The 19,367-nt window shown below is 36.4% G+C and overlaps 1 protein-coding gene across 1 annotated transcript in view; it reads left to right on the top strand.

Moving 5' to 3' along the window:
- The window catches only part of KLHL1 (kelch like family member 1), a 450,078-nt gene that overhangs the window by 410,624 nt on the left and 20,087 nt on the right, over positions 1-19,367 (top strand). The gene's annotated exons all lie outside the window — the stretch shown is intronic.

Genomic DNA, 19,367 nt, shown 5'->3' with positions numbered 1-19,367 from the left:
TTGTGTCTGTGTGAGTCTTTGCATGGGAGATAGGTCTCTTGAATACAGCACATCGATGGATCTTAACTCTTTATCCAGCTTGCCATTCTGTCTTTTAATTGGGGCATTTAGCCCATTTATATTTAAGGTTAATATTGTTATGTGTGAATTTGATCCTGACATCATAATGCCATCTGGTTAATTTGCAGATTGTCTATGTAGTAGCTTCATAGTTTCACTGGTATGTATAGTTAAGTGTGTTTTTGTAGTGGCTCATAACAGTTTGTCCTTTTCATATTTAGTGCTTCCTTTAGGAGCTCTTGCAAAGCAGGCTTGGTGGTGACAAATGCCCTCAGCATTAGCTTCTCTGAAGAATATTTTATTTCTCCTTCACTTATGAAGCTTAGTTTGGCCAGCTATGAAATTCTAGGTCAGAATGTCTTTTCTTTAAGACTGTTGAATACTGGCCCCCAATCTCTTCTGGCTTATAGGGTTTCTGCTAAGAGGTCTGCTATTAGTCTGATGGGCTTCCCTTTATAGGTGACCTGGCCTTTCTCTCTGGCTGCCCTTTGCATTTTTTCATTAATTTCGACCTTGGAAAATCTGAAGATTCTGTGTCTAGGGGTTGGGTCTTCTTGTGGAATATCTTACTGGGGTTCTCTGGATTTCCTGAATTTGGATTTTGGCCTGTCTTGGTAGGTTGGAAAAGTTCTCCTGGACGATATCCTAAAGTGTGTTTTCCAGCTTGGTTCTGTTCTCTCCATCTCTTTCAGGTAACCCTACCAGATGTAGGTTTGGTCTTTAAACATAATCTCATAGTTCTTGGAGGTTTTGTTCATTCCTTTTTATTCTTTCTTCTCTAATCTTATCTGTCGGCCTTATTTCAGCAAGATAGTCTTCAAATCCTGATATTCTTTCTTCTGCTTGGTTTATTCATCTGTTGATATTTGTGTTTGCATTGTAAAGTTCTGTTGTGATTTTCAGCTTCATCGGGTAATTTATTTTCTTCTCTAAATTGGTTATTCTGGTTAACAGCTCCTGTAGTGTTTTATTATGGTTTTTAGTTTCCTTGCAATGAGTTGGGGCATAATCCTTTAGCTCAGTGAAGGGTATTGTTACCCATTTTCTGAAGCCTACTTCTGTCAATTCATCCACTTCAGCCTCATCCCAGTTCTGTGTACTTGCTGTAGACATGTTGCTATCATTTGAAGAAGAAGCACTCTGGCTTTTTGAGTTTTCAGCATTTTTGTGTTGATTCTTTCTCATCTTCATTAGTTTATCTACCTTTGATCTTTGAGGCTGTTGTCCATTGGATGGGGTTTTTATGGGGTCTTTTTCATTGATGTTGTTGTTGCTGTTGCTTTCTGTCTGTTTTTCTTTTAGCGGTCAGGCCCCCTTTCCATAAGAATGCTGCAGTTTGGTGGTAGTTCACTCCAGACGCTATTTGCCTGGGTCCCTCCCACCCCTGGAAATACCACCATTGCAGGTGGCAGACCAGCAAAGATGGCAGCTTGCTCATTCCTCATGGAGCTCTGTCCCAGAAGGACACCAACCTGATGCCAGTCTGAATACTCCTGTATGAAGTGTCTGGAGACTTCTGTTTGGAGGTCTCACCCAGTTAGGAGGATCAGGATCAAAGAGCCACTTAAATAAGCAGTCGGACTGCAGCTTGGTGGGGCAGGTGTGCTGTGCTGGGGAAAATCCCCCTCGTCTGGGCTGCCCTGACTCTCCAGAGCCAGCAGGCAGAGAAGACTAAGACTGCTGAGGCATGATACTGCAGCTGTCCCTCCTCCTATGGGCTCCCTCCTCTCAGGGATATCAGAGTTCTCTTCATAAATCCCTGGCTGAGGATGCTGAAATTCCCATGGGGAGGCCCCCTCTAGTGACAAGGAGTGGATCAGGGTACTACTTAAATAAGCAGTCTGGCCACGAACTCTCCCAGTCACTGTGTTCCCCTGTGAGAAATTGCTCCCAGTCCAGACCACCCAGTCTTGCTGGCACCAACAGCAAAAGGAAACAGTTGACTGGAGCACAATGATAGCAGCAGTCCCTCCCTCTTTGGGAACTCATCTTCTCAGGCAGTCTCTAGCCTGCTGTGCTAGCTGGCAGAGATTCCAAGCCAGTAGGTTTTAGACTGTGAGTTTCTGTGGGAGTGAGGCGACTTGGCTCCCTGGCTTCAGCCTCCTTCACACGGGAGCGGACAGACCTCCTGCCTCATGGGAGTTTCAGATAAAATACTCCTGTATCCCAGTGCCAGCTCCAGTGGCTGCCCACTCAAGCAGCCACCATGAGTCTGCACAGCTTTGTACTTGTGACAGAAGGCCCTGGTGGTGTGGGCTTACAAGGGGACCTCCTGATCTGGGGATCACAAGGGGAATGCAAGGATCTGTGGGAAAAGCATGGTTTTCATGGAAGGATAGCACAATCCCTCACCACCTTCTTTGACTAGGAGAGGAAGCTCCCAGTGCCCTTCCTGTACAGCTCCAGGTGGGCCCTTGCTCCACCCTGCTTTTCCTCACTCTCTGTGGGTTGCACCAACCACCTAGTCAGTCCTAATAAGAGAAACTTGGTACCTCAGTTAAGGATGTAGAATTCACTTGCCACTTTTATCTTCTCTCTAGCAACTGAGAGTAGAGCCATTTCTATTTGGCCATCTTGGCTACTCCCTACTACTGTATTATTCTTATGTATTTGCATCCTCACAGCTTAACTCCTAGTTATGAGGGAGAATATGCTATGTTTGGTTTTCCATTCCTGAGTTACTTCACTTAGAAAAATGATCACCAATTCCAACCTGGTTGCTGCAAATGCCATTATTTCATTTCCTTTTATGTCTGAGTAGTATTCCATGGTATACATATATATCACAATCTCTTTATCTAATCATTAATTGATGGGTATTTGGGCTGGTTAAATATTTTTGCAATTGCAAATTGTGCTGCTATAAACATACATGTGCAAGTATCTTTTTCGTATAATGACCTCTTTCTTCTGGGTAGATGCCCAGCAGTGGGATTGCTGGATCAAATGGTAGTCCCACTGTTAGTTCTTTAAAGAATCTTCACACTGTTTTCCATAGTTGTACTAGTTTACATTCCCACCAGCAGTGTAAAGGTGTTCCGTTTTCACCACATCTATGCCAACATCTATTACTTTATTTTCTTTATTTTTGGATTATGATCATTCTTGCAGGAATAAGGTGGTTAAATCCACTGTGGTTTTGATTTGCATTTCCCTGATCATTAGTGATGTTGATAATGTTTTCATATGTTTGTTGCCCATTTGTATGTGTTCTTTTCAGAATTGTCTATTCATATCCTTAACCCACTTTTTAATGGGATTGTTTGTTTTGTTCTTGCTAATTTGTTGGAGTTCCTTGTAGATTCTGGATATTAGACCTTTGTTGGAGGTATACATTGGGAATATTTTCTTCCACTCGATGGGTTGTTTGTTTACTCTGCTGATTGTATCTTCTGCTGTGCAGAAATGTTTTAATTTAATGAAGTTCCATTTATTTATCTTTGTTTTGATAGAATTGGCTCATAAAAAGTGAATTAACACTGTATATGTGCCTACACACAGATATACATATAAAATTAATAAATATTCACATTATACATTTTGTTTAATGCAAAGATAAAGCATATTCTTTATAATAACTGTTTTTCAAAAATTCTTTTGGTTAGTTATCTTTTAAATCGTTTTTTTTTTTTTTTTTTTTTTTTTTTTTTTTTTGACAGAGTCTTGCTCAGTCACCTAGGCTGGAGTGCAGTGGCACGATCTCAGCTCACTGCAAGCTCCGCCTCCTGGGTTTATGCCATTCTCCCCCCTCAGCCTCCCGAGTAGCTGGGACTACAGGTGCCCGCCACCACGCCTGGCTAATTTTTTGTATTTTTTAGTAGAGATGGGTTTCACTGTGTTAGCCAGGATGGTCTTGATCTCCTGATCTCGTGATCCACCCACCTCAGCCTCCCAAAGTGCTGGTATTACAGGCGTGAGCCACCACTGCTGCTATCCTCTAAATTCTTTTATTTAAACTTCGGTATACATTTCTCAGATTTTAAAAAGTCACTCTTAAACATCCCTTTAGAATTTTCTCTGTAAATAAATATTTACAGATTAGTTTGAGAAAGATGTGGTATCTCTAAATTTTAAATGTTAGTATTTTCTTCTGAGAAGATAGTTGTACTTTTATCTTTTAAAATTACTCTCCTTGTATTTTAGTGCTGTTTAATTTTGGCAAGGTTATTCTTTTTTTCTGAGGTTATTCATGTTTATTCATATTTTTGAATATTTTACCTTATTTTATGTTTATATATATTTAAACATTAATCATTGCAAAATTAAATCTTAAAAGATAATTTATATATAACCATTTAACTAAATGCATATGTTTGTTGTATTTACTATTCAATTGATAATAATAGATTTTCTAGAAAGATAAACATTTAATAAACTAATAAGGAAACTTTTTCTCTGTTTTCTTAATATATATTTCCTTTTTATTGTGTTGTTTATATTTTTAGAATAATTACCTAAATAGTAGTGATATCAGGTGTCCTTATCTATCCATTTTAATTGGAAAACCCTTATAGTGCTTTATAGTCTCTGATTTCAGTTGTTTCATATACATATATTGTTTAAGGTTAAAAGCATTATTTTACTGTCTGTAGTTTCCATAGCATAAATTTTATTTTCTAAAATTAGCATACATTTTATGAATTTGTCAAGGTGATGATTGTTTTCTTTTATTTGTAATCAAACAATCACACACAGAGGTTTTGTGTATTTTCTTCCTTATTTTCTTAATTTTCATTTGATTTAGTTCTACTTACTCTTGTCTTTAAATTCAGAATTTAACAAATTATAGTATTAATAGTTGTTCTTGAAGTTTATTTTTCTTTATTACTGTGTTAGTCCATTCTCACATTGCCATGAAGAAATACTCGAGACTGGGAAATTTAGAAAGAAAAAAGCTTTACTTGTCTCACACTTCTTCAGGCTATATAGGAAGCATGATGTTGACATCTGCTCAGCTTCTGGGGAGGCCTCAGAAAACTTACAATCATGGCAGATGGCTAAAGAGAACAGGCACATCATATGGTCAAAGGAGGAGCAAAAGATCCAGGTGGGAGGTGCTACACACTTTTGAACAACCAGATCTCACAAGTACTCCCTTACTATTGAAAGGACAGTACCAAGAGGGATGGTGCTAAACCATTCAAGAGAATCTGCCCCCATGACCCAATTACCCCCACCAGGCCCCACCTCCAGGACTGGGCTGTACATTACAATATGAGATTTGGGTGGAGACACACATCCAAAGTATAACAATTATTATACTACAAGTTTATTCATTTTCCTACATTCAACTACTGAGTGTAGTTGGATATTTATTTCCTCTTCTTGATGATTAAGAATAATGCAATTATGAATATTCTTATGTATGTCTTTTGGTGAACATACACACATGTTTTAGCTGGTTGTAGACCTAGAACTTAAATTACTAGCCTTTACTTGTGCTCAGTTTTAGTAGATACTGCTCAAAAGTATTTGTAACTGGTTTTCCTAATTTGTCCACACATTAACAGATTTTTGAATTCTGAATGCTCCCTGCACCCTACTGACTTGGTGACATCCGACTTGTCTTTTATTTATCATTCTCCATTCTGGTGAATAGTGTTGTCACATTCTCCAAGAACTGATGCGATCAAAAATCTTTAATATATGTATTAGTCATTTGTAGATCTTCTGTTAAAGTTTATTTTCAAAATTTTCTCTGTTTCTATTTCTGTGTGTTCTCTTTTTCATTTTGATTTATGGAGTTCTTCGTGTATTCTGAAAATTAATAATTTCCAAGTGAATGCATCTCCCTTTATTATTATTACTTTCCAGGAAGTATGTGTTGATGATGTAATTTATTCGATTCTATGTCTGAAAGGGACTTTCCTGTGTCTTTTCACATTGTTTGCAAATTAGCTCAAGTAATTTAATATCTCTGCCTTGTATTTTTAAAATTCAATAGATATTATTTACTTATATTTTGTCTTTTTTGCGGAGTGGGGGAGATATGTAAGTTCAGTGATTTCTTTTATCTTTCATATGCGTTTTTATAACCCAAACCTTTATTCTTATAGATGTTTTTACTATGTTTATATTAGTTAACATTCATTCAAGAGCCAGAAATCAGAACAGTCATTTATCAGTTATTCTAAACAAAGATATTTTAATATTAAATACAAAGTTTTGTTGAGTAAGTATAAAAATTTACTAGTTAACCAAAAAGTCAACAAAATAACACTATATTGTAAATTAATCAACTCAAAATAATAGCTACTTCTCCTGGGGGTGGAGAACTAAAAGGCAAGGTTAAAATGATTAAGATTTAGAAGCTTGGGGAAGGGGCCTGTGCACTGAAATTTAGTCAACTGCGATTTGGGCCACTGCTTCGCTGGAGCTAGTCTCAGCAGGAAAGACCTGGGACCCAGAGCTCTGAGGAGCGGATGCCAATCTGCTGGTGCTGATGTCTTAGAGTAGTCTCAATGAAGCCGATGGCGTATCTTAGAAAAACTGCGAACTAGGGATGTCTGATGCTACAGAACAACTCTTGCTGCCACGGTGAGTAAAGGATGGGGTGACACTGTAGAAAAAAAAAAAAAAAAAAAAAAGCAAGCAAGCAAACAAACAAAAAAAACAAGACTATTCACTCTCCTCTAGTCTTTCAGTCTTTGCCACCCACTGATGTCAGATCCTAAGAGGGAACCAGCTGGCAAAGCAGAAAAGCAGTTTCCAGAGATTTAGCCCCTATTTCAGAAGCAGAAAATACAGGAGAGGATGTAGACCTGAGAGACAACAGCTTAAAAAGCTTGTAATTCCTCCTGAAAAGTCAAAATGTTTCTGGGGGTACAATCTGAGGCCTACTTCTCATTCTCTTAAATTACTATTTGGAAATTTGTTTTAACAATCTCAACTCTTTCTTCTGCTTAGGAAAGTTTTTAATCTATTGAAACTTGTTTGTTTAATTGTTCCTTTTCCTATTATTCTAGTTCTCTGGTTTGAGATATATTTTAGTACATACTTATGTTAATGGTTCCATGTGTGTTTTAAGACTGATTTCTTTGCCATAAGTCTCCTTTGCCAGTTATAAAAAAAAAATGAATGAATTCAATCAATGCCAATTTGTTTATGATCATTTGTACTTCCAATGCAGACTTAAAATTTTTGCATTTTAACTTTTCTTATACGATATCTTTATTTGATTCCCCTCCTTCCAATCACCTTTATAACCACCTTATTTTGAGTGTGTTATCTTATCTTTAAAGTCTTTTTATCATCTTTAAAGTCTTTTTATCACCTTTAAAGTCTTTTAAGTCTTTAAAGTATATGTTTTTAGGTCAAGATATAAAATATTTTTACATGATGGAAAAACTTCTACATGCTTTGTTTTACTTTATTTTATTTTTCTATTTACTTCTTGTGATTTTCCCTGTCACATAATATTTAAGTCGCTTAATTTTTTTCAAGGTACATTTATTTGCTCTCAAAATCCTCCTCTCAAATGTTTTGCTAGAAGTTTAATTATTGTCAATATCCGTTATAATTTTTAGAAAGCTATTAGATAAGAAATGGTGAACCAGAATCACAAAAAGCCAAAGCAAATCGCTACTTGTCAATTCAATTTATTTTTTGTATTTGGTAAAGCTTTTGTCTGCAGTAATGTTCGCTATCCATCTTTACACTATAATCACTCTCAATATCAAAAATCTGTAAACATTTCTGCTAGACTTCTTTTGGCTATAGTTGCTGAGAAAAACTCCAACTCCTACTATCACCACTGCTTTGGAAGGATGCTGTGTAGAAGTGAAAAGAAGTTAAAATCATACACAGCCTATAGTGATGGGGTGCTTGCATAAACAGTGGTTGGTTATTCTTCCATTACCTTCTGAGGAATACTGAGATTTCTAAGAGAAGCAATTAAAATATTTTATTACCAATTTTCATTCTTATCTGCAAATTTTCTAAAATAAATTTCTTGAAATTGTTTCTGTATGAAATAGTTACCTCTGCTTCTCACTCCTCTCAATACAATTTTTATTCTGTTGTGCCTTTTAATGACATTCATAGAAAAAATATTTTCATTTGTGTTAATATTGTCACTTTACCCAATAGAAAATGTATGTATTTCATAATACATACATTTTATTAACACTGCTTTGCATAACATGTAAATATGTACATTTATTAATAATACTTTTTCTACTTATATTCACATTTTCTCTTGAAAAATGATTTTTTTCTTAAGCATTACAATATTTTTATTTAAAAACACTTAGTTTGGAAGTTAATGATAAAATTTAACATTCTTCAATATTAAATATTAAAAGTAAAACTATCCAGTGGGTATATCTATTCGTGGATAGTAAAATTTACAATAATAGAATGAATGTTCTCCGTCCAGGCACAGTGGCTCACCCCTGTCATTCCAACACTTTGGGAGGCCAAGGTGAGAGGATCTCTTGAATCCAGCAGTTTGAGACCAGCCTGGGCAACACAGTGAGACCCCATCTCTACAAATAATTTTAAAAATAACTGGGCATGGTGGCATGCTCCTGTAGTTCAAGCTAAATGAGAGGCCGAGGAGCTGAGGTGAGAGGATTACTTGAACCAGGAGGTCGAGGCTGTAGTGAGCTGTGATCATGCCACCTGCTCTATAGCCTGAGTGATAGAGCAAGATCCTATATCAAAAAAAAAAAAAAAAAAAAAAAAAAGGATGTTCTCTTGGATGTTAATTTTTATAATTCTAATAGAGGATAATAGAGGAAAGCATAATCCTTTTTGCCTTTTTACGTTTTCTAATCACTATTTATAAGTAACAATCGGTTATTTAGTGAATTTTTCTTACCATTTACATTGACACCAATTGATTTATTCCTGGTGTTGTTTAGAAAATGGATATCTCATTAACACAGCATATTTGCCCAATATGGGTGAGAAGTATCCTGTCCTTTCATTATCTTATTCACTTGTTACATCAGTTTGTAATGAAAACACACACACACACATATTAAAGTGTTAGTACATTACTTATCCATATTTTTTGGATAATTAGCTTGCATTATAGCTTTGTGACCTTCTTTATGACTTTAATTTGAATCAACTTAAAATATGTATTTTATTGTAAACATTCTCCAGTCTTAATCAGAAATAAATGAAGAAAATATTTAATGCAGAGTCTTGTTTCAATTTCTTACATTCTGTTATGACTAAATTGTCTATCTAGTTTCTTCTACTGCACCTTTTAAATTTACTATACATAGAAATCACTATTCAGATTGCATTTCTTGTCCTTGTATTTTTTGGTCAGCTAGCATATATCATATATTAAGAAATCCTGTTTGCTGTAGTATCATTCTTCATAAAAAATATCAGAGTGTGATATCAATACTCTTTGAAGTTTTTAATTTTTACATTGCCAAAATTGCTTACATTTTAATTATGATTTTTAATTCTATTCTGTGAAAATATTTTGAATGGTTCAATTTTTTACTTGAATTTTGTTTTCCTTTAAATTGAATTAGTAGAGATTTTGCTTGGCATCTCTTTCTTCCCCCGGGTGTGATTTAATGGCCTTAAAATTCTGTGGTTTGATGACTGGCTATTAATGTCTGGGTACTTTTCCTGTGTTACTCAGACAGAAACATAATCATTAGAAAGTGACCTTTTACTTCAGACCCATAGCAGAAAATTGTTTTAACACCACCCTCTTGCATTTTTGTTTTATTTTTTTTTCCTCCCCTCTGCTGATGTGATTTTTTTTTCCCCTTGTTTTTCTACCACATAACACTAATGTGTCATTCTAACCTGGCTATTGTTTCCCTAAATATTATTTTCAACACTTTTTCCAATTAAGAGTAATAAAAAACAATGAACACTTATCTTAAGTTTAGGTTACTTATGATACTATTTGTTGTGGGAAAAAAAACCCAAACAAACAATAAAACAAGAAATTGGTTTATGGCTTAAAATTAATGAGTGTGTTCTGATGGATTCAAGACCAAAATTGCATCAATTTCATGTAACAAATTGAGTGAATCTTCTAGTAAGACAGATTAAACTAAAGGGTATATATGCCAGCACAGCCAAACTTACGTGGTGAATAAAGAAAATACAACAACAAAAAAAGTGAATAAACGTGGATGTGTGGTGCTTGGCCAAATATAACCTCAGATTCCCTGAACAATATATACATTAGTGGTTCTTTTAGTTTCTTCTTCGGTAGCTGCCTTGGCTTGGTTCTTTCACACTTTACATTCTAGCTAAGATGTCTTTTTGTGCTTTTTAAAATTTTTCTTAGCTCACAAAGCAGATAGTGATTCTGCCTGAACACATAAGTAGGCTTGAATGTTAATAAATATGTGGTACCACTCCTTTAAGGATCTGCAAAACATATGAAAACAGAGTTTCTTTCATGATTTACTATGGCAAAATAGATTCATTCATTTATTCCTTCAAATCTTCGTGTAAATTTTTTTTTTTTTTTTTTTTTTTTTTTTTGAGACAGAGTCCTCACTCTGTCACTCAAGCTGGAGTGCAGTGGAGCAATCTCAGCTCACTACCACCAACCTCCACTTCCCAGGTTCAAGCAATTCTCCTGCCTCAGCCTCTTGTGTAGCTGGGATTACAAGCATGCACCACCACGCTTTGCTATTTTTTTTTTTTTTTTTTTGGCATTTTTAGTAGAGATGGGGTTTCACCATGTTGGCCAGGTTGGTCTCCACTCTTGACCTCAGGTGATCCGCCTGTCTTGGCTTCCCAAAGTGCTAGAATTACAGGCATGCAAAGCTTCATGTTAATAATTCTGGAACCCCGGAGGCAGAGGCTGCAGTGAGCTGAGATTGTGCCACTGCACACTCTAACCTGGGTGACAGAATGAGGCTCTGTCTCAAACAAACAAACAAAAAATAATTCTAACAAGGCAGTTGTAATTTCTGTTCAGTCTGAAGCATATGCAGCTTAAAGCATCATGAAAGCTGGATTCATTGTCTGTTGTTTTTCTTTTTTTTTTTTTTTTTTTTTTTTTTTTTTTTGAGACGGAGTCTTGCTCTGTCACCCAGGCTGGAGTGCAGTGGCCGGATCTCAGCTCACTGCAAGCTCCGCCTCCCGGGTTTACGCCATTCTCCTGCCTCAGCCTCCCGAGTAGCTGGGACTACAGGCGCCCGCCACCTCGCCCGGCTATTTTTTTGTATTTTTTAGTAGAGATGGGGTTTCACCGTGTTAGCCGGGATCGTCTCTCGATCTCCTGACCTCGTGATCCGCCCGTCTCGGCCTCCCAAAGTGCTGGGATTACAGGCTTGAGCCACCGCGCCCGGCTGTCTGTTGTTTTTCTAGTATGTCCTAATACCTAGCACAGTGCCTTAAGCCTCAAGGCCTATCACATGCATAGTGCCTTCCAACACTCTGTTTCTAATTTTTATTCAAATTTTGGTATTCTTCTTCTCAAAGGTGGCACCTGAAATTGTATAAGTTTTAATTCATCTTAGACTCACAAATTTAAAAATTAAAAAAAACAAAAGAAATTGCTGTTAACTGACTCTCAGTTGGGGCTACTAATGAGCTCAGGAGAGTTTTAATTCACGTACTGAAAGAGATGAGTTTCTAAGGGACCTGACTGATTTATCAGATATCCAGCATAGATAGGTGATGGGGGGATCATTCCAGTGAGAAATAAAAATTTGTATCAAGTCCTTGAATATAAAATGCAAAATTTAAGTTTGGCAGGAACATCATGAAAGGGAGTGGCCCCAAAGATTGAATAGAATGGCAGGCCCTCAGATCATATCGTAACTTGGCCGAGGTAAAAAATATTGCAAAGATTTTTTTTTAAAAAAAGAGCAATGACATGTTTGCATTTCAATTTTATAAATATGCACTCTGGTTGAAGAGTTGTTTCTAATTGCTCAAGGAAACTGTACAATTAGTAGAATTTCATCACAATAGTTGACGGGCTAAGATATATGCCAGTTGTTGAAAGGTATTATTTAATAAATTATGCCTCAGAATTAAAATGTGCTTCAACAGCTCATTTTGGTGCCCTATTTGAGCATGGTCACTGTCAGGTTCTTCAATCTGGAATATAGTGGTTTTCATGGCTTAGCCTTCACTTTCTTTCTCCATTCTCCTTTCTCACCACTTGCCTTACAACCACCTGATGTCCCAGCCGTACCAAATTATTCCACTTCCCTGAACCTACCTAGATTGTCCACACCCCTTTGCCTTTTCACTTACCCATGCTTCTGCCTAGATTTCCCTTTCATTTCTTATTTATTTATTTATATATTTATTTATTTATTTATTGAGACAGAGTCTCTCTCTGTCACCCAGGCTGGAGTGCAGTGACGCGATCTCTGCTCACTACAAGTTCTGCCTCCTGGGTTCACTCCATTCTCCTGCCTCAGCCTCCCAAGTAGCTGGAACTACAGGTACCCGCCACCATGCCCGGCTAATTTTTTTGTATTTTTAGTAGAGATGGGGTTTTCACTGTGTTAGCCAGGATGGTCTCGATCTCCTGACCTCGTGATCTGCCCGCCTCGGCCTCCCAAAGTGCTGGGATTACAGGTGTGAGCCATTGCACCGGCCCTGCTTTTTCTTATTAACTTGTGAGTGTCCACTATTTGCTGTCCACTTAGTTTCCTGCTCAATATTCACTTGATCTTTGAATACATTTGAAAACTCTAGACTGATAAACAAACCCTCGTCTAGCTCTCTATGTGCAAGATCTGTGTGGCAAGATCAGTATTAACAGGACTGAATTTATTGTACTTGAAAAAAATAGTGTCAAGAAAAGTTAAAATATATTAAGATCTGCTTTTGCTTAAAACAGAAATAAGATTATTTATATTTTCCACCATCCAAAGCATAGTTTAATCTGTGCCTTTCCTGTGAACTCTTTTTGAATCCACCCAGTTAAAATTAATCTTTCTTTCTTCCCTACTTTTGTGTTCCCAAGACACATAATTAATAATTTTCCCTGCCATTTGTCAAAGTCTTGCTTCAGTGGAACTTAAACAGGTGCTTTTCCATTGATAAGTTTCCACAGATGAATCACTATTTTTCTATAATTAGAAACAAGTGCTTCATTCATTTTTTTTTTTTTAATTTCACAAACATGTTTTGGCCATGATGATATATCAAAGAAGATAAATAAATTCTGTCCTCAGAGAGCTTACATTATACTAAAAGGAACTACAATACAATAACAAATAAGATGTTGCAGAATTATAAAATGCATAGAGTGGGAGCAGAGGAAATACGGAGGGATTAATGTTGAACTGACAGTTTTGGGTTGGTGAATTCTGTCAAGTTTGGGTATATGATGAAGTGATCTAAATTAATTCACATATTTATAACTGTCAGATTCTCTTCATAAATTTGGGTATGTTTAAAAAATAAAGGTAGGTGGACTCTATCAGGCTTCACAGCCTCATTTACCAGCTATGTGCTATAATAGTAGTAAGTGTCAAGAGGAGTTTGCAATACACACCATCATTTTTTAGCAAGTAGAAAGAAAAGCAGTCACCAATGTATTGTTGTAGCTTAGTGAAATCTCGTTAACTGTCCTGTAAGGCACGTTGACAAGTACCTCCCACAGAAAGGCAGATATAGGAGCAATCTGACAGCAGGATTGACAAGCTTTCTCATGGCATCAGATTAAAGAGCTCTTCATTAATTAAGAAACAAAGGACCAAGTTAAGTTCTGAATCTAGAGATTTACTTCAACAGTACTGGAGTTGGGGGATTCTAATGCTTTTATTGTACAACAGAAAGGATGCCTGAACACTTTCTCTGGGTAACCAAATACAGTGAGTGAAAATTATATTTAATATCCCAAACTAGTTAGCAAAACATTCTAATATTTACATAATGGTATGGGAGTGCTTTCTGTGCACTTTCCTTGAAATATGCTTTATTGGTAAAGTATGAAAAATTGTGAATAACTATACCTAGGATACAAATTATAAATAAAGTTAAATTTCAGGGAACAAGACAAAGTGGGATCAGAAAAGACTTTCTGGTGGAGACACAACCTCGGTTGACTAAGAGATGGGTAGAAATAACCCTGCATATGTAACAAAAAGCTACCTATGATAAAGTAAATATGAATGCACCATGCTACATAGGGCTAGAAAAGATCTAGTGCTATGGCACTAGCTCTTTCATCTGATGCCATGAGAAAACTTGTCAATCCTACTGTCGGATTACTTCTATATCTGCCTTTCCGTGGGAGGTACTTGTTAACGTGCCTTACAGGACAGTGAACGAGACCTCACTAAGCTACAACAATACACTGGTGACTGCTTTTCTTTTCACTTGCTAAGAAATGATGGTGTCTATTGCAAACTCCTCTTGACACTTGCTACTCTTATAACACATAGCTGGTAAATGAGACTGTGAAGCCTGATAGATTATGAATAAGTATGGATAATTATCCACCAATGCTCATTCACTCCTTTTTATATGACAATATAAACACACATTTTTAGTGAGGCATCTAAAATAAAGACAAGACTTTCCAGCATTTTACCAACTAGGTACAACCATGTGTCTGGTTCTGACCTATGAGATGTGAGAAGTGAGTTGCGCAGCCAAAAAGGTGAACTCTTTAAGGGAGAGATTGTGCTCCTTCTTCCAATTTTCCTTTATCCTTCTGTCTGAACCATGGTTGTGGTAACTGGGACTCCACTTTGGGACATCAAGACATGAGGGTTAATAGACAATTGTCCATCGGGTTTTAGGCTTACTGCACATTTTCCAAACAATAATTACTGGTGACTGTTTTTCATAACATATTTTCAGGATATTTGTAGATCAAAGAGTTGGAAGATAAAGATAGTGAATTCCTTTCGGTCAGAGAGTAGAGAATTGTTCCTTGGCCAGAATCATAAAGATAATGTCTCCCTTCAGGGAAAAGGTTGGGCAGGTTTTCTGGCAGCCCCTTTAAAGGATTAGAGTTTCCAAAACTCGGAGATCCCTTAGAGGTGAAACAAACCCACCACATGTGCAGCATTCACGTGAGTGTCTCCGAATCATGCTGGTGAGGCTTGGGGGAAACAAGGAGTGCAGATGTAAACATGAAATTTATGCTGCCTACTGTATTGTCAGTAGCAAAGTCACTTCTCTCTCCCCCATGAATCTTGTTTCTTCTGCCAGCATCCATGAAACTGGAGCAGGCTAATTTGTTAGCTTGGAAGTAGGGTAGAATTTCAGATTCTTCACAGTTCTTGACAATGCTCATACTCTAGCAATGCAGCCTGGATCTCATCACCTGTAAAATCCTGTTTACACACATTCAGACACATATCCTAATCAATACAGGATTTGTTTTCTTGAGCTGCTGTATTGTATGTAATAGAATATAAAATATATGGCACTAACTTAGATGAGCACCTGCTAACTAGGCCTCAAGACTTTGAAACCTGTGGCTGAACATTAGTTAAAACTTATCTGTATGCCAGTAAACACATAAATAGGCGAAATAGCAGGGAAGTCTCAGATTCTTGCAATTTTCAGCAAGAACCTAGAAGAGTGCACTTAGTCAAAAATATTTCTGGATCTCCTGTCAAATCCTGGCACGTAAGGATATACTGGTCAATATTTACAGCAATGGAACTATGAAGCTGATGGTTTTGAAGAATGTTATTTTTCTGTCCTTAACTCACTGCCTTGTAATGAAGCCTTAACTTCATAGCATATCATGCAACTCCCTTCATTCTCAATCTAACCTTCTCATCCTACAAGCTACATATCTTTCATCCCCTCCTTTACTGCCATCCCTTCCATCAATATGACGTACCTGTCACTCTTTATTTATCAACTGCTATGACCTTTCATGCCCCTGGTCTTTACATGTAATGCTTTCCTTGTATGTAAAGCTTCCCCCTGTTTTTTCATCTTACAAATTTTTACCCATTTTTCAACTCAAAGTGGAAATGTCACATTGCCTTTCTGGCTGCGAAACTGTCAGCTGTCACTTTCTGTGCTGCCAGCGCATTGACTTCCGTCATCAGATTCTTCTCTGCTCTTCAAATTCTCAACATCTAATTTGTCATTTCAATGAAAGAAGCAAGGAATCAGTCTAAACTATGAGTAAATAGATGGTGAGGGGGAGATCTAAGAAGATTACCTTTGATGATTGTTTTTGTTTTTGTGTTTTGAGACAGGGCCTTGCTCGGTCGCCCATGCTGGAGTGCAGTGACATGATTCCAGCTCACTGTAGCTTTGAGCTGGATTCAAGCTCAAAGGGTTCAAGTGTTCCTCCTGCCTCAGCCTCTGAGTAGCTGGGACTACAGGCATGTGCTAACATGCCCAGCTAATTTTTGTAACTTTTTTAGAGATGGGGTTTTGCCATGTTACTCAGGCTGGTCTTGAACTTCTGGGTTAAAGTCATCCTTCCACCTTGGCCTCCCAAAGTGCTGGGATTGTAAGTGTGAACCAATGTGTTTGACCTGATAATTGTTCATGAAGACATGTATGTATATTATAGCATATATTCGAACTGCTCAGCGAGAATGTGCCAGTAAAGTCATTTGATCCTGGGCTTACTTTCTGTTTTTGTTTTTGACACATAATAATTATACATATTCATGGATTATAATGCTATGTTTTGATGCTTGTATATATTGTGCAATGAACAAATTAGGTAATTAGTATATTCATCACCTTAAACATTTATTATTACTTTGTTGTGAGAACATTTGAATCCTCTCTTCTAGCTATTCAAACTATGCAATGCATTATTGTTAGTTGTGGTCACTCTAATGTGCAATAGAATATCAAAAGTTATTTCTCCTAACTGCAAAATTGTACCCATTGACCAACCTCTCTCCATCTACCCCTCCCCACTTGTTGTCTCCAGTCTCTGATAACCACCATTTTACTCTCAAATTCTATGAGACATTTTTTTTTTAGAGTACACATGTGAGTGAGATAATGTGGTATTTGTCTTTTGGTGCCTGGCTTATTTTGCTTAATGTAATGTCCTTCAGGCTCATCCATGTTATTGAAAATAATAGGATTTTATTCTTTTTATGGCTGAATAGTATTCCATTGTGTTCCAACAAATGGAGCACATTTCCATTATCCATTTATCGATTGTTGAGCATTTAGTTGACTCTATAATTTGGCTATTGTGAATAGTGCTGCAATAAACATGGAAGTGCAGCTGTCCCTTTTATATACTGGTTTCATTTCCTTTGAATATATACCAAGTAATGAGATTTCTGGATCGTATGGTGAATCTACTTGTAATTTTTTGATGGATTACCATACTCTTTTTTGTAATGGTTTTACTAATTTACATTGCCATAAACAATGTATAAGAGTTTCCCCTTTTTCACATCCTCATCAGCATTTATTACTTTTTTGTTTTTTTGATAATAGCTGTTCCCACTAGAGTGAGGTGATATCTCATTGTGGTTTTGATTTGTATTTCTGTGATGGTTAGTGCTGTGGAGAATTTTTTCACATATCTGTCTGCTCCTGGACTTTTCTTTGTTGGGAAGTTTGATTACTGATTCAATATCCAAAATCTGAACAGACCTATATGTAGTTTGATACTAGATTAGACAGATATAGGTCTGTTCAGAGTTCATATTTCTTCATGATTTAGTTTCGATGGTTTGTATGTCATCACTACTTTTTAAGGTAAATTCAGGTATATATTTACATAATTTTTGAAACAATTTCAGAAACAGAAAACTGTGATCTATTATGGCCTAGAACTATTTCATTATTATCAACATTTGGTTCAAATGACTCAATAGTATAATTTATCAGAGTAATGTTTATGAATAAATAAAGCAGCTTGAAGTAAACATTTCCTTTAAAACAATAGAATATAAGAAGTTCATATCGTGTTTATTTATGAACTATATATGAGGGCTATGCTAGGTATCTCACAGAAAGATGCCCATAAGTAAAGTCCTCGCAAAATACATTTAGTTATATTTTAATATCTTAGGGTTACTCCATACTTCTTTTGTGTTAAATCATCAATTTAAATGAAACAGAAATAAGTGAGGTTCAGATTTCATAAGGTGTTTAGGATGATTAAAAACTTATAAGTGAATAATTAGTTCACTTTTGGGTGTTTTTGCAAGCTAAATTGTTCAATACTTGCTTTTTTTTTTTTTAATGTTCCTATTGGTTAATTTTAGCATACTACAAGATTGAGAGCTAGCAGACTACTTGTGAGTAATCAAGCAAAGAGGTATTACACACATAAAGGGAACACTTGGGCAATTAGATATATTTTACTATGGCAGTCATTACGAAAAACACAAACAGCTTTAAAAAAAATTCCTAGGATTTAAAATAATTTTGCATATCATATTTTAGAGTTATTATATAGTATTAGAGCAGGAATTTTTAAATCTACTTCTCGATTGATTTATATGCTAAGTAATACTGCCTTCCTATGCATTTATTTAGAAATTGAGTATTATAGATTTAAGTCTACTTATAAACATATTATGTTGGATATATTGTCCATAGTAAAGAAAACACTTCATCTGCAAACCCCAAATATCTGAGACAGGTCTCAGTCCATTTAGGAAGTTTATTTTGCCAAAGTTAAGGGCTCGTGGCCATTACACAGCTTCGGGAGACCTGACAACCTGTGCCACAGGTGGTTGGGGCACAGCTTGATTTTATACATTTTAGGGAGATATGAGACATCAATCGATCAATATGTGTTCCATCCAGAAAAGTGGGACAAATCGAAATGTGGGGGAGGGGCTTCCAGGTCATAGATAGGTAAGAGACAAGTAGTTCCATCCTTTTGATTTTCTGACTAGCCTTTCCAAAGGAGACACTCAGATATTCACTTATCTCTGTGAGCAGAGGGATGGCTTTGAATTATGTCTGCCCTTTGTCCACAAGGAAATTTCTTGTGAGGAAGGTACAGAGCTTTTTTTTTTTTTTTTTTTTTTTTTTTTTTTTTTTTTTTTTTTAATCTTAGTAGCTATCTTTTCTAGGAATAGAATGGGAGGCAGGTTTGTGCTAAGCAGTTCCAAGCTTGAGTTTTCCCTTTGGCTTTAGTGATTTGAGAGTCCCAGGATTTATTTTCCTTTCACACATCTAATCTCATTAAAACACAAACAAATCATATCCTCCCTCTATTCAAAAACCACAATGGCTTCCTGTTGTACTCAGGAGAAAAGTCTACATGCAGCTTGTAAGCTGCCATTCACCCTGAACTACCACTCTCATATCAGTCTCTGTCCCAGCCACTCTGGCTTCCTTCCTGTTTCTGAAATTTTTCACTCACTATTTTGTCATCCTTAAAACTTCCTTCCCCACATATTCCTGAAGTCACCTTCAATCACTACCAC

The sequence above is a fragment of the Macaca thibetana genome, chromosome 17, assembly GCF_024542745.1.
Source record: "Macaca thibetana thibetana isolate TM-01 chromosome 17, ASM2454274v1, whole genome shotgun sequence".
NCBI classification, from domain to species: Eukaryota; Metazoa; Chordata; class Mammalia; order Primates; family Cercopithecidae; genus Macaca; species Macaca thibetana.
This window is presented reverse-complemented; position numbering and strand designations above follow the sequence as displayed.